This window comes from Bubalus kerabau, unplaced genomic scaffold (assembly GCF_029407905.1).
Source record: "Bubalus kerabau isolate K-KA32 ecotype Philippines breed swamp buffalo unplaced genomic scaffold, PCC_UOA_SB_1v2 scaffold_41, whole genome shotgun sequence".
NCBI classification, from domain to species: domain Eukaryota; kingdom Metazoa; phylum Chordata; class Mammalia; order Artiodactyla; family Bovidae; genus Bubalus; species Bubalus kerabau.
Genome location: NW_026577895.1, coordinates 1326607 through 1339329, shown reverse-complemented (window position 1 = coordinate 1339329; position 12723 = coordinate 1326607).

Here is a 12723-nt window from a genome sequence, read left to right as displayed (position 1 = left end):
CTTTTGGTCACTCAGTGGACTCCAAGACATACCCGTCGCGACTCGAGAGGAGAGCGGAGTCTTTTCCTTCCCCTCGAGGCGAGGCCTGACTCCTCGGGTGAGTCTGATATACGAACCGGAGATCCCTGTCGCCCCTGGAGAGAAACATTAGGTCCTGGACACAAGCCTAGATGAGGTCTCTTTTTTCCTGCAGTGACTCGAGAGCAATCCCCAACTCTCCCTCGAAACTGGAATGGAAGACTGGACTTCCCTGGGCCAACAGAAGAGGAAGCCTGAATTTCCCGTTGTAACTCAAGAATCCCGCCACAACTCGAGAAAAACCACGTCGTTCCCTCTTCATCGCAAGATGCGGCCATTGCCGCTACAGCGTCTCAAAAGAAGTCTTACGTTCCATCTTGAAGTGCGATCCGGTACTTGGCACCTTTGATGCGACCCCAAAAGTTCCCCAACACACTGGTCTCACTGGAGGGGAACACCGAGGTTCCCGGCATCACCTCATCTGTGCCCCTTCTCCCCTCCTGATCGAGACAGGAGGGTCGATTCCCCTGCTTTGTCTGCAAGGGGTTCCGACCTTCCCGGCGCACCTCAGGATGAGGCCGGTCTCACGAGGAAATTCGAGACGTAGCCTGGTGGGTGGTGCCACATGCGGAAAGACCCCGATTTCCCGGTGCGCTCTTAATAAGAACCCGATGCCCGGGCACCTCTTCGAAAGCAAACCTGTGGATGAATGCACAACACGAAGGGGTACTGACATCCCCATGCATAGTACGGAAAAACACGCAGATTCCAAACACAGATCGACAAGTGTCCTGTCATCCCTTGAAGAACTAGAGAGGCATGCGGAGTTCCGTCCCTGCACACAAGAGAAGGCCTGACTCTCCTTTCCCAACTCTGCAGGGACCGTGCGATCGGAGTCAGAAATGTAGATGAAACCTGACGTTCCTGCATCAACTCGAAATGAGGCCCTCTTCCATTGCGCCATACCCAGTGGAGTCCCGAGAGGCCCCTCCCAACTCCACAGTATCCCTGACTTCTCAGAGGCACCCTCAGAAGCTCTCTGCGGTCACTGGCACAAGTCGAGTGAACCCAGGGTTTCCTGCTGCATTCTGAGAAAGACCTCGAGAGTCCTTCTTTACCGCGTCTTGAGGCCCGATACCCTACCATGACTGGAGAGCAATGACGCATTCCCCTCGCCACGCCCATTGAAACCTAACTTCCCTGGCGCCACACGAGAGGCTCCCTGCGCTCCCCGTCCTACCTCATGAAAACACCACACTGGCACCGCCGCTCGAGAAAACTCACGAGACGCCCCCGTCATCGTAAGATGAGGGCCTTCTTTTCCTACATGACCTAGAGAGCAATCCCGAGTCCACTCTCCAAACTCCACTGGAGGCCTGTCTCCCTTTAGGCCACTCAGTAGCCTCCAAGAGATACACGTCGCTACTCTAGAGGAGAGCGGAGTCCGTTGCTTCCCCTCGAGCCGAGGCCTGACTACTTGGGTGAGTCTGGAATGGGATCCCGAGATCCGTGTCGCCCCTGTAGAGGAAAACTCATTCCTGGACACAAGCCTAAATGAGGCCTTTTTTGTCCTGCATTGACTCAAGTGCAATCCCCAGCTCTCCCTCGCAACTCGAATGGATGATTGGACTTCCCTGGGCCAACACAAGAGGAAGCCTGTATTCCCATTGTAATTCGAGAATCCCGCGGCAACTGGAGAAAAACAACGTGGCTCCTCCGTCATCGAAATATGAGGCCCCTGTCAGCTATAGCGTCTCCAGGGAAGTCCCATGTTCCGTCTTGAAGTGTGAAACGGTAATTGGCACCCTTGATGCGACCCCCAAATTTCCCTGACACCCCGGTCTCACTCGAGGAGAACACGGAGGTTCCCAGCACCGCTTCAGCTGAGCCTCTTCTCCCCTCCTGATGGCGACAGGAGGGTCGATTCCCCTGCTTTGTCTGGAAGGGGTTCCCAGACTTCCCGGCGAACCTCAGGATGAGGCCAGTCTCACGAGGGAATTCGAGACGTAGCCTCGTGTGTTGTGCCACATGCCGAAAGACCCCGATTTCCTGGTCCGCTACTGATAAGATCCCGATGCCCGGTCACCTCTTCGAAGGTAACCCTGTGGATGAAGGCACAACACGAAGGGGCACTGACACCCCTGTGCATCGTCCCCCAAAACCGCAGGTTCCACATACAACTCGACAGGTGGCCTGTCATCCCGTGAACAACTCGAGAGGCAAGCAGAGTTCCATTACTCCACACAAGACGAGGTCTGACTCTCCTGTCCCAACTCTGCAGGGACCCTGCTATCCGAGTTAGAAATGGAGAGGAACCCTGACATTACTGCCTCAATCTGAGATTAGGTCCTCTTCAATTGCACCAGTCCCTGTGAAGTCCCGAGAAGCCCCTCTCAATTCCACAGTATCCCTGACTTCTCAGAGGAACCCCGCTAAGCTCCCTGAGGTTATGGGCACAAGTCGAGGGAACCCAGGATTTCCTGCCACACCCCGAGAAAGACCTCGAGAGTTTTTCTTCGAAGCGTCTTGAGGCTCGATTCCCCTACCATGACTTGAGAGCAATGAGGCGCTCCCCCTCGCCACGTCCATGGAGACCTGACTTCCGTGGCACCACAGGAGTCTCCCTGAGCTCCCCGTCCTATCTCGTGAGAAACCCCAACCAGGCACTGCACCTTGAGAAAACCCACGAGACGCCCTCGTCATCGCGAGATGAGGGCCTTCTTTTCCTGCATGGCCTAGAGAGCAATCCCGAGTCCTCTCTCCAAACTCCACAGGAGGCTTAACTCCATTTAGGCCACTCTTGGGCTCCAAGGGATACCCGTCGCGACTCGAGAGGAGAGCGGAGTCCATTCATTCCCTTCGAGACGAGGCCTGACTCCCCGGGTGAGTCTGGAATGCAACCCCGAGATCCCTGTCGCCCCTGGAGAGAAAAACTCGGTCCTGGACACAAACCTAGATGAGCTCTATTTTGCCCTGCAGTGACTCGAGAGCAATCTCCAGCTCTCACTTGCAACTCGAATGGAAGATTGGACTTCCCTGGGCCAACACAAGAGGAAACCTGTATTCCCCGTCGTAACTCAAGAATCCGGCCGCAACTCGAGAAAAAACACGTGGGTCCCCCGTCAGCGCTAGATGAGGCCCTTGCCCACTACTGCGTCTCAAGAGAAGTCCCAGGTTCCATCTTGAAGTGCGAAACGGTACTTGGCACCCTTGATGCAACCCGAAAAGTTACCCGACTTACCAGTTTCACTCAAGGGGAGCACCGAGGTTCCCGGCACTACTTCATCTGAGCCCTTTCTCTTCTCCTGATCCCGAAAGGAGGGTCGATTCCCCTGCTTTGTCTGGAAAGGGTTCCCAGACTTTCCTGCGCACCTCAGGATGAGGCCGGTCTCACGAGGAAATTCGAGACGAAGCCTAGTGGGTGGTGCAACATGCTGAAAGACCCCGATTTCCCGGTCCGCACTTGAGGAGAACCCGATGCCCGGACACCTCTTCGAAGGCAACCCTGTGGATGAAGGCACAACAGGAAGGAGCACTGACGCCCCCGTGCATCTCCAAAAAACCCGCAGGTTCCACACACATCACGAAAAGTGGTGTCATCCTTGAACAACTTGAGATGTAAGCGGAGTTCCATTCCTCCGCAGAACACGAGACCTGACACTCCTGAGCAAACTCAGCAGGGACCCTGCTATCTGAGTCAGATCCTGCCTCCAGGAAGTCAGGAGCAGAACCCTGAGGTTCCTGCCTCAACTCGAGATGAGGCCCTCTTCCATTGCACCAAACCCAGAGGAGTCCCGAGAGGCCTCTCCCAAATCCACAGTATCCCTGCCTTCTCAGAGGCACCCTGAGAAGCTCCCTGAGGTCACCGGCACAAGTCAAGGGAACCCAGGGTTTCCTGCCGCAACCCTAGAAAGACATCGAGAGTCCTTTTTCAACCCGTCATGAGGCCCGATTCCCCTACCCTGACTGGAGTGCAATGACGCGCTCCCCCTTGCCCCGCCCATGGAGACCTGACTTCCCTGGCGCCACACGAGAGGCTACCTGAACTCCCCGTCATACCTCGTGAGAAATCCCACACTGGCTCCCCAGCTCGAGAAAACCCACGATACGCCTCCGTCATCGCGAGATGAAGGCCTTCTTTTCCTGCATGGCCTGGAGAGCAATCCTGAGTCCGCTCTCCAAACTCCACAGGGGGCTTGACTCCCTTTAGGCCACTCAGTGGGCTCTAAGATACACCTGTGGCGACTCAAGAGGAGAGCGGGGTCCTTTGCTTCCCCTCGAGTCGAGCTCTGACTCCCAGGATGTGTCTGGAATGCAACCCCGAGATCGCTGTCGGCCCTGGAGAGGAATATTAGGTCCTGGACACAAGCCTAGATGAGGTCTCTTTTGCCCTGCAGTGACTCAAGAGCAAACCCCAGCTCTCCCTCGAAACTCGAATGGAAGTTTGGACTTCCCTGGGCCAACACAAGAGGAAGCCTGAATTCCCCGTCGTAACTCGAGAATCCCTCCGCACCTTGAGAAAAACCACGTGATTCCCCCGTCATCCCAAGATGAGGCCCTTGCCCTCTACAGCATGTCAAGTGAAGCCCCAAGTCCGTATTGAAGTGCAAAACGGTACTTGGCACCCTTGAAGCGACCCCAAAAGTTTCCCGACACACCGGTCCCACTCGAGGGGAACACCGAGGTTCCCGGCACGACTTCAACTGAGCCCTTTCACTCCTCCTGGTCGCGACAAGATGGTCGATTCCCCTGCTTTGTCTGGAAGGGGTTCCCGATCTTCATGGCGCACCTCAGGATGACACCAGTCTAACGAAGAAATTCGAGACGTAGCCTCATGGATGGTGCCACGTTCTGAAAGACCCCGATTTCCTGCTCCGCTTTTGATAAGAACCCGATATCCGGACACCTCTTTGAAGGCAACCCTGTGGATGAAGGCACAACACGAAGGGGCACTGACCCCCTCATGCATCTTACGGAAAAAACCGAAGGTTCCACTCACAGCTCGACAAATGGTCTGTTATCCTGTGAACAACTCGAGAGGCAAGCGGAGTTCAATTCCTCCACACAAGACGAGGCCTGACTCTCCTGTCCCAACTCTTCAGGGACCCTGTGGTCGGAGTTTGAAATGGAGAGGAAACCTTAGGTTCCTGCCTCAACTCGAGATGAGAACCTTTGCCATTGCACCAAACCCAGTGGAGTTCCGAGAGCCCCTCCCAAGTCCACAGTATGCCTGACTTCTCAGAGGCACCCTGAGAAGCTCCCTGAGGTCACCGGTTCAAGTCGAGGGAACCCAGGGTTTCCTGTCGCAACCTGAGAAAGACCTCGCGACTCCTTCTTCAACGCGTCTTGAGTCCCGATTTCCCTACCATGACTCGAGAGCATTTATGGGCTCCTCCTCATCACACGCATAGACACCTGACTTCCCTGGCGCCACACGAGAGGCTCCCTGAGCTCCCCGTCGTACCTCGTGAGAAAACTCATACTTGCGCCCCAACTCGAGAAAACCCACACGACGCCCCCGTCATTGCGAGCTGAGGGCCTTCTCTTCCTGTATGGCCTGGAGAGCAATCCCGAGTCCTCTCTCCAACTCCACAGGAGGCTTGACTCCCTGGAGGCCACTCAGTGGGCTCCAAGAGATACCTATCGCGACCCAGGAGGATATCAGAATCCTTTGCTTCCCCTCAAGCCGAGGCCTGACTCACTGGGTGAGTCTGGAATGCGTCCCCGTGATCCCTATCGCCCCTGGAGAGGAACATTAGGTCCTGGACACAAGCCTAGATGAGGTCTATTTTGACCTGCCGTGACTCGAGAGCAATTCCCACCCAGCTCTCCCTGGCAACTCGAATGGAAGATTGGACTTCCCTGGGCCAACACAAGAGGAAGCCTGAATTCCCCGTCGTAAGTCAACAATCCCATCGCAACTCGAGAAAAACCACGTGGTTTCCCCTTCATCACAAGATGAGGCCCTTGCCCGCCACAGCGTCCCAAGAGAAGTCCCACGTTTCGTCTTGAAGTTTGAAACAGTATTTGGCAAGCTTCATGTGACCCCAAAAGTTCCCTGACATACTGGTCTCATTCGAGGGGAACACCGAGGTTCCCGGCACCACTTCATCTGAGCCCCTTCTCCCCTCCTGATCGCGACAGGAGGGTCGATTAACCTGCTTTGTCTGGAAGGCTTTCCCCACCTTCCAGGGGCACCTCAGCATGAGGCCCGTCTCACGAGGAAATTCGAGACGTAGCCTCGTGTGTGGTGCCGCATTCCAAAAGACCCCGATTTCCCGGTCCGCTCTTGATAAGAACCCGATGCCCGCACACCACTTCGAAGGCAACCCTGTGGATGAAAGCACATCACGTAGGGGCACTGACACCCCCATGCATTGTCTGGAAAAAACCGCAGGTTCCACACACAGCTCGCCAAGTGGCCTGTCACTCCTTGAACAACTCGAGAGGCAAGCGGAGTTCCATTCCTCCACACAAGACGAGGCCTGACTCTCCTGTCCCAACTCTGCAGGGACCCTGCGATCTGAGTCAGAAATGGAGAGGAACCCTGAGGTTCCTTCCTGATCTCGAGATTAGGCCCTCTTCCATTGCAGCAAACCCAGTGGAGTCCCGAGAGGCCTCTCCCAGCTCCATAGTATCCCTGACTTCTCAGAGGCACCCTGAGAAGCTACCTGAGGTCACAGGCACAAGTCGAGGGAACCCAGGGTTTCCTGCTGCAACCCGAGAAAGACCTCGAGCGTCCTTTTTCATTGTGTTGAGCCCTGATTCCACTACCATGACTCGAGAGCAATGACATGCGCCCCCTCGCCACTCGTATGGAGACTTGACTTCCCTGACACCACACGAGTGGCTCCCTGAGCTCCCGGTTGTACCTTGTGAGAAACCCCACACTGGCACCTCAGCTCCAGAAAAACCACGAGACTCCCCCGACATCGCGAGATGAGGGCCTTCTTTTCCTGCATGGCCTGGAGAGCAATCCCGCGTGCTCTCTCCAAACTCCACAAGAGAGGAGCCAAGATTGCTGAGGAGTAGGACGGGGAGAACTCTTTCCCCCCCAAACAATTTCATCAAAAGAGCATTTAAACGTCGAGTAAATTCCACAATACAACTTATGAATGCTGCCAGAGGACATCAGGCACCCAGAAAAGCAACCCAACTCTTGGAAAGTAGGTAGGAAAAAGTATAAAAGACAAAAAAAGAGACAAAAGAGGGAGGGAGGGATTTCTGTCCCGGGAAGATAGTCTTAAAAAGAGAAAAGTTTCCAAACACCAGGAAAGCTTTTCACTGCCAAATCTTTGCCAAGCTTTGGAAGCACAAAGGGCAACATAAGGGGGATAAAAATAAATAAACAATTAAAACTCGCAGATTGCAAGCCCTACGGTAACTCCCCCAGCCGCGAAGCAGTGCAGACGCCTGCTCACACCATTAGCAAGCAGGGGCTGGGCAGGGAGGTGCGGCGCGGGCTGCATCGCTTAGAGTAAGAATCTGGCCTGAATACCCTGAGCGCTATCTGAACGAAATAACTTGGGCTAGCAAACCAGACTCTGGGATATCTACCACTCAAAAAGCCAGCCCTAACCTAAGACACCGCCAGGCCCGCGCACGGAACAAAGGACTGAACAGAGATAGCCGGCTGCAGACCTTCCCCCTCCGGTGACAGGCAGCCAGAGCCGGAAGGGGGCAATCGCAGCCCCAGAGAGACATTATCTATAAAACTGTAAGCAGGCTTCTTTGCTAACTAAAACTTCTTGGGGATCTGGACGGTCAACATCTGCCTGAGAAGGTGCGCCTGTTTTACACCCAGATAACCGAGTGGCGGGGAGGCGATAAGTCACAACATTGGCGCTCGCCAAACACCTCATCACCTGAGCTGCTCGGACCTGGGAAGAGCACAAAACGCAGGCCCAACCGAGTCTGTGCCTCTGAGGACTACCCGAGTGCCTGAACCTGAGCGGCTTGGACCTGGGAGGTGCATGCAGCCCAGGGCCAGCCTCGGATTGTTCCCAGTGGAACAACCTAGAGCCCGAGCAGTGTGGGCAGGGAGGCTACACGCGCCGTGAGCGGGGGCAGACCCAGTGTGGCTGAGGCACTGCGAGTGCACGCCAGTGTTATTTGTTTGCAGCATCCCTCCCTCCCTCCCCACAGCGCAATTGAACAAGTGAGCCTAAAAAAAAAAAGTGTGCTCCACCGTCCCCTTTGTGTCAGGGCGTAAACCAGACACTGAAGAGACCAGCAAACAAAAGAAGCTATAACAGAGGGAATCGCCTTGGAAGCTACAGGCAATAGATTAAAACCCTGTGGTTACTAGGACTACATAGGAAGGCGCCTATAGATCTTGAGAAATATAAGTCGGACCAAGGAACTAGCCAAAAATGAACTGAACCCACGATACTCACAACAAAACCAGAGAAAGTCCTAGATATATTTTTATGATCATTCATTCTTTTTTTAAATTTTTTTTAATTTTAAGTCCTCTATTGTTCTTTTAATTTTCACTTTTATAACCTATTACTTTGCAAAAAAAAGACCCTATTTTTTTCTTCTTCAGCAAACTTCATATATATATATATATATATATATATATATATATATATATATAAAATAATTTTTTGACCGTGTTTTTTTGTTTTGTTTTTTTTTCTTCTTTTCTTTATCATTGTATTTTTGAAATTCCAAAACCTACTCTAGATTTTTAATTTATGCTTTTTGGTATTTGATATCAAATTTGTACCTGTAGTTTCTTTATAATTTTTGCGACACTGCTTGTTTTTGTTTGTTTGTTTTCTCTTTAGTTTTCTTCTTCCGTTTTTTTAACATTGTATTTTTGAAATTCCAAACTCTACTCTAGATTTTTAATTTTTGCTTTTTGGTATTAGTTATCAATTTTGTACCTGTATTTTCTTGATAATTTTTGCGACCTTGTTTGTTTTTCTTTGTTCGTTTTTTCTCTCTTTCTTTTCCTTCTTCTTTTCTTTAACATCGTATTTTTGAAATTCCAAACTCTACTCTAGATTTTTAATTTTTGCCTTTATGTATTTGTTACCAATTTTGTACCTTTAAGAACCCAATCTTCAGTACCCATTTTTCACTAGGGAGCGAGATTACTGGCTTGACTGCTCTCTCTCCCTTTGGACTCTCCTTTTTCTCCACCAGGTCGCCTGTGTCTCCTCCCTAACCCCTCTCTAGTCTACCCAACTCTGTGAATTTCTGTGTACTCCAGACGGTGGGGAACACTTAGGGAACTGATTACTGGCTGGATCTGTCTCCCTCCTTTTCATTCCCCCCTTTTATCCTTCTGGCCACCTCTGTCTCCTTCCTCCTTCTTCTCGTCTCTGTATAACTCTGTGAACATCTCTGAGCGGTCCAGTTGTGGAGTGCACATAAGGAAGTGACTACTGGCCAGCCCACTCTCTCCACTATTGATTCCACCTGATCTCATTTGGGTCACCTCTAACTCCCTCCTCCCTCTTCTCTTCTCCATGTAACGCTGTGAACCTTTCTGAGTGGCCCTCACAGTAGAGAAACTTTTCTTCTTTAACGTAGATGTTTTATCAATGGTGCTGTATAGAAGGAGAAGTTTTGAAACTACTGTAAAAGTAAGACAGATAACTGGAAGCAGGAGGCTTAAGTCAAAACGCTGACTCCAGGGAACTCCTGACTCCAAGGAACATTAATTGACAGGAGCTCATCAAATGCCTCCATACCGACACTGAAATCAAGCACCACACAAGGGCCAACAAGTTCCAGGGCAAGACATACCAAGCAAATTCTCCAGCAACAAAGGAACGCAGCCCTGAGCTTCAAGATACAGGCTGCCCAAAGTCACCCCAAAACCACAAACATCTCATAACTCATTACTGGACACTTCATTGCACTCCAGAGAGAAGAAATACAGCTCCACCCACCAGAACACGGACACAAGCTTCCCTAACCAGGAAACCTTGACAAGACACCTGTACAAACCCACACACAGCGAGGAAATGCCACAGTAAAGAACTCCACAAACTGCCAGAATACAGAAAGGACACCCCAAACTCAGCAATTTAAACAAGATGAGACAGAGGAATACCCAGCAGATAAAGGAACAGGATAAATGCCCACCAAACCAAACAAAAGAGGAAGAGATAGGGAATCTACCTGATAAAGAATTCCGAGTAAGGATAGTGAAATGGATCTAAAATCTTGAAATTAAAATGGAATCACAGATAAATAGCCTGGAGACAAGGATTGAGAAGATGCAAGAAAGGTTTAACAAGGACCTAGAAGAAATAAAAAAAGAGTCAATATATAATGAATAATGCAATAAATGAAATTAAAAACACTCTGGAGGCAACACGTAGTAGAATAACAGAGGCAGAAGATAGGATTAGTGAATTCGAAGATAGAATGGTAGAAATAAATTAATCAGAGAGGATAAATGAAAAACGAATTAAAAGAAATGAGCACAATCTCAGAGACCTCCAGGACAATATTAAACGCTACAACATTCGAATCATAGGGGTCCCAGAAGAAGAAGACAAAAAGAAAGACCGTGAGAAAATACTTGAGGAGATAATAGTTGAAAACTTCCCTAAAATGGGGAAGGAAATACTCACTCAAGTCCAAGAAACCCAGAGAGTCCCACACAGGATAAAGCCAAGGCGAAACCCCCCAAGACACATATTAATCACATTAACAAAAATCAAACACAAAGAACAAATATGAAAAGCAGCAAGGGAAAAACAACAAATAACACACAAGGGAATTGCCATAAGGATAACAGCTGATCTTTCAATAGAAACTCTTCAAGCAAGGAGGGAATGGCAAGACATACTTAAAATGATGAAAGAAAATAACCTACAGCCCAGATTATTGTACCCAGCAAGGATCTCATTCAAGTATGAATGAGAAATCAAAAGCTTTTCAGACAAGCAAAAGCTGAGAGAATTCTGCACCACCAAACCAGCTCTCCAACAAATACTAAACAGGAAACACAAAAACGGTGTATAAATTCAAACCCCAAACAATAAAGTAAATGGCAATGGGATCATACTTATCAGTAATTACCTTAAACGTAAATGGGTTGAATGCTCCAACCAAAAGACAAAGACTGGCTGAATGGATACAAAAACAAGACCCCTACATATGTTGTCTACAAGAGACCCACCTCAAAACAGGGGATACATACAGACTGAAAGTGAAGGGCTGGAAAAAGATTTTCCATGCAAATAGGGACCAAAAGAAAGCAGGAGTAGCGATACTCATATCAGATAAAATAGACTTTAAAACAAAGGCTGTGAAAAGAGACAAAGAAGGTCACTACATAATGATCAAAGGATCAATCCAAGAAGAAGATATAACAATTATAAATATATATGCACCCAACGCAGGAGCACCACAGTATGTAAGACAAATGCTAACAAGTATTAAAGGAGAAATTAACACTAACACAATAATAGTTGGAGATTTTAATACCCCACTCACACCTATGGATAGATCAACTAAACAGAAATTTAACAAGGAAACACAAACTTTAAATGATACAATAGACCAGTTAGACCTAATTGATATCTATAGGACATTTCATCCCAAAACAATGAATTTCAACTTTTTCTAAAGTGCACATGGAACCTTCTCCAGGATAGATCACATCCTGGGCCATAAAGCTAGCATTGGTAAATTCAAAAAAATAGAAATCATTCCAAGCATCTTTTCTGACCACAATGCAGTAAGATTAGATCTCAATTACAGGAGAAAAACTATTAAAAATTCCAACATATGGAGGCTGAACAACACGCTGCTGAATAACCAACAAATCACAGAAGAAATCAAAAAAAGAAATCAAAATTTGCGTAGAAACGGAAGAAAATGAAAACAGAACAACCCAAAACTTGTGGGACACGGTAAAAGCAGTCCTAAGGGGAAAGTTCATAGCAATACAGGCACACCTCAAGAAACAAGAAAAAGGTCAAATAAATAACCTAACTCTACACCTAAAGCAACTAGAAAAGGAAGAAATGAAGAACCCCAGGGTTAGTAGAAGGAAAGAAATCTTAAAAATTAGAGCAGAAATAAATGCAAAAGAAACAAAAGAGACCATAGCAAAAATCAACAAAACCAAAAGCTGGTTCTTTGAAACGATAAATAAAATTGACAAACCATTAGCCAGACTCATCAAGAAACAAAGGAGAAAAATCAAATCAATACAATTAGAAATGAAAATGGAGAGATCACAACAGAAAACACAGAAATACAAAGGATCATAAGAGACTACTATCAACAATTATATGCCAATAAAATGGACAACGTGGAAGAAATGGACAAATTCTTAGAAAAGTACAACTTTCCAAAACTGGACCAGGGAAGAACTAGAAAATCTTAACAGACCCATCACAAGCACGGAAATGGAAACTGTAACCAAAAATCTTCCAGCCAACAAAAGCCCAGGTCCAGACGGCTTCACAGCTGAATTCTACGAAAAATTTAGAGAAGAGCTAACACCTATCCTGCTCAAACTCTTCCAGAAAATTGCAGAGGAAGGTAAACTTCCAAACTCATTCTATGAGGCCACCATCAGCCTAATACCAAAACCTGACAAAGATCCCACAAAAAAAGAAAACTACAGGCCAATATCACTGATGACATAGATGCAAAAATCCTTAACAAAATTCTAGCAATCAGAATCCAACAACACATTAAAAATATCATACACCATGACCAAGTGGG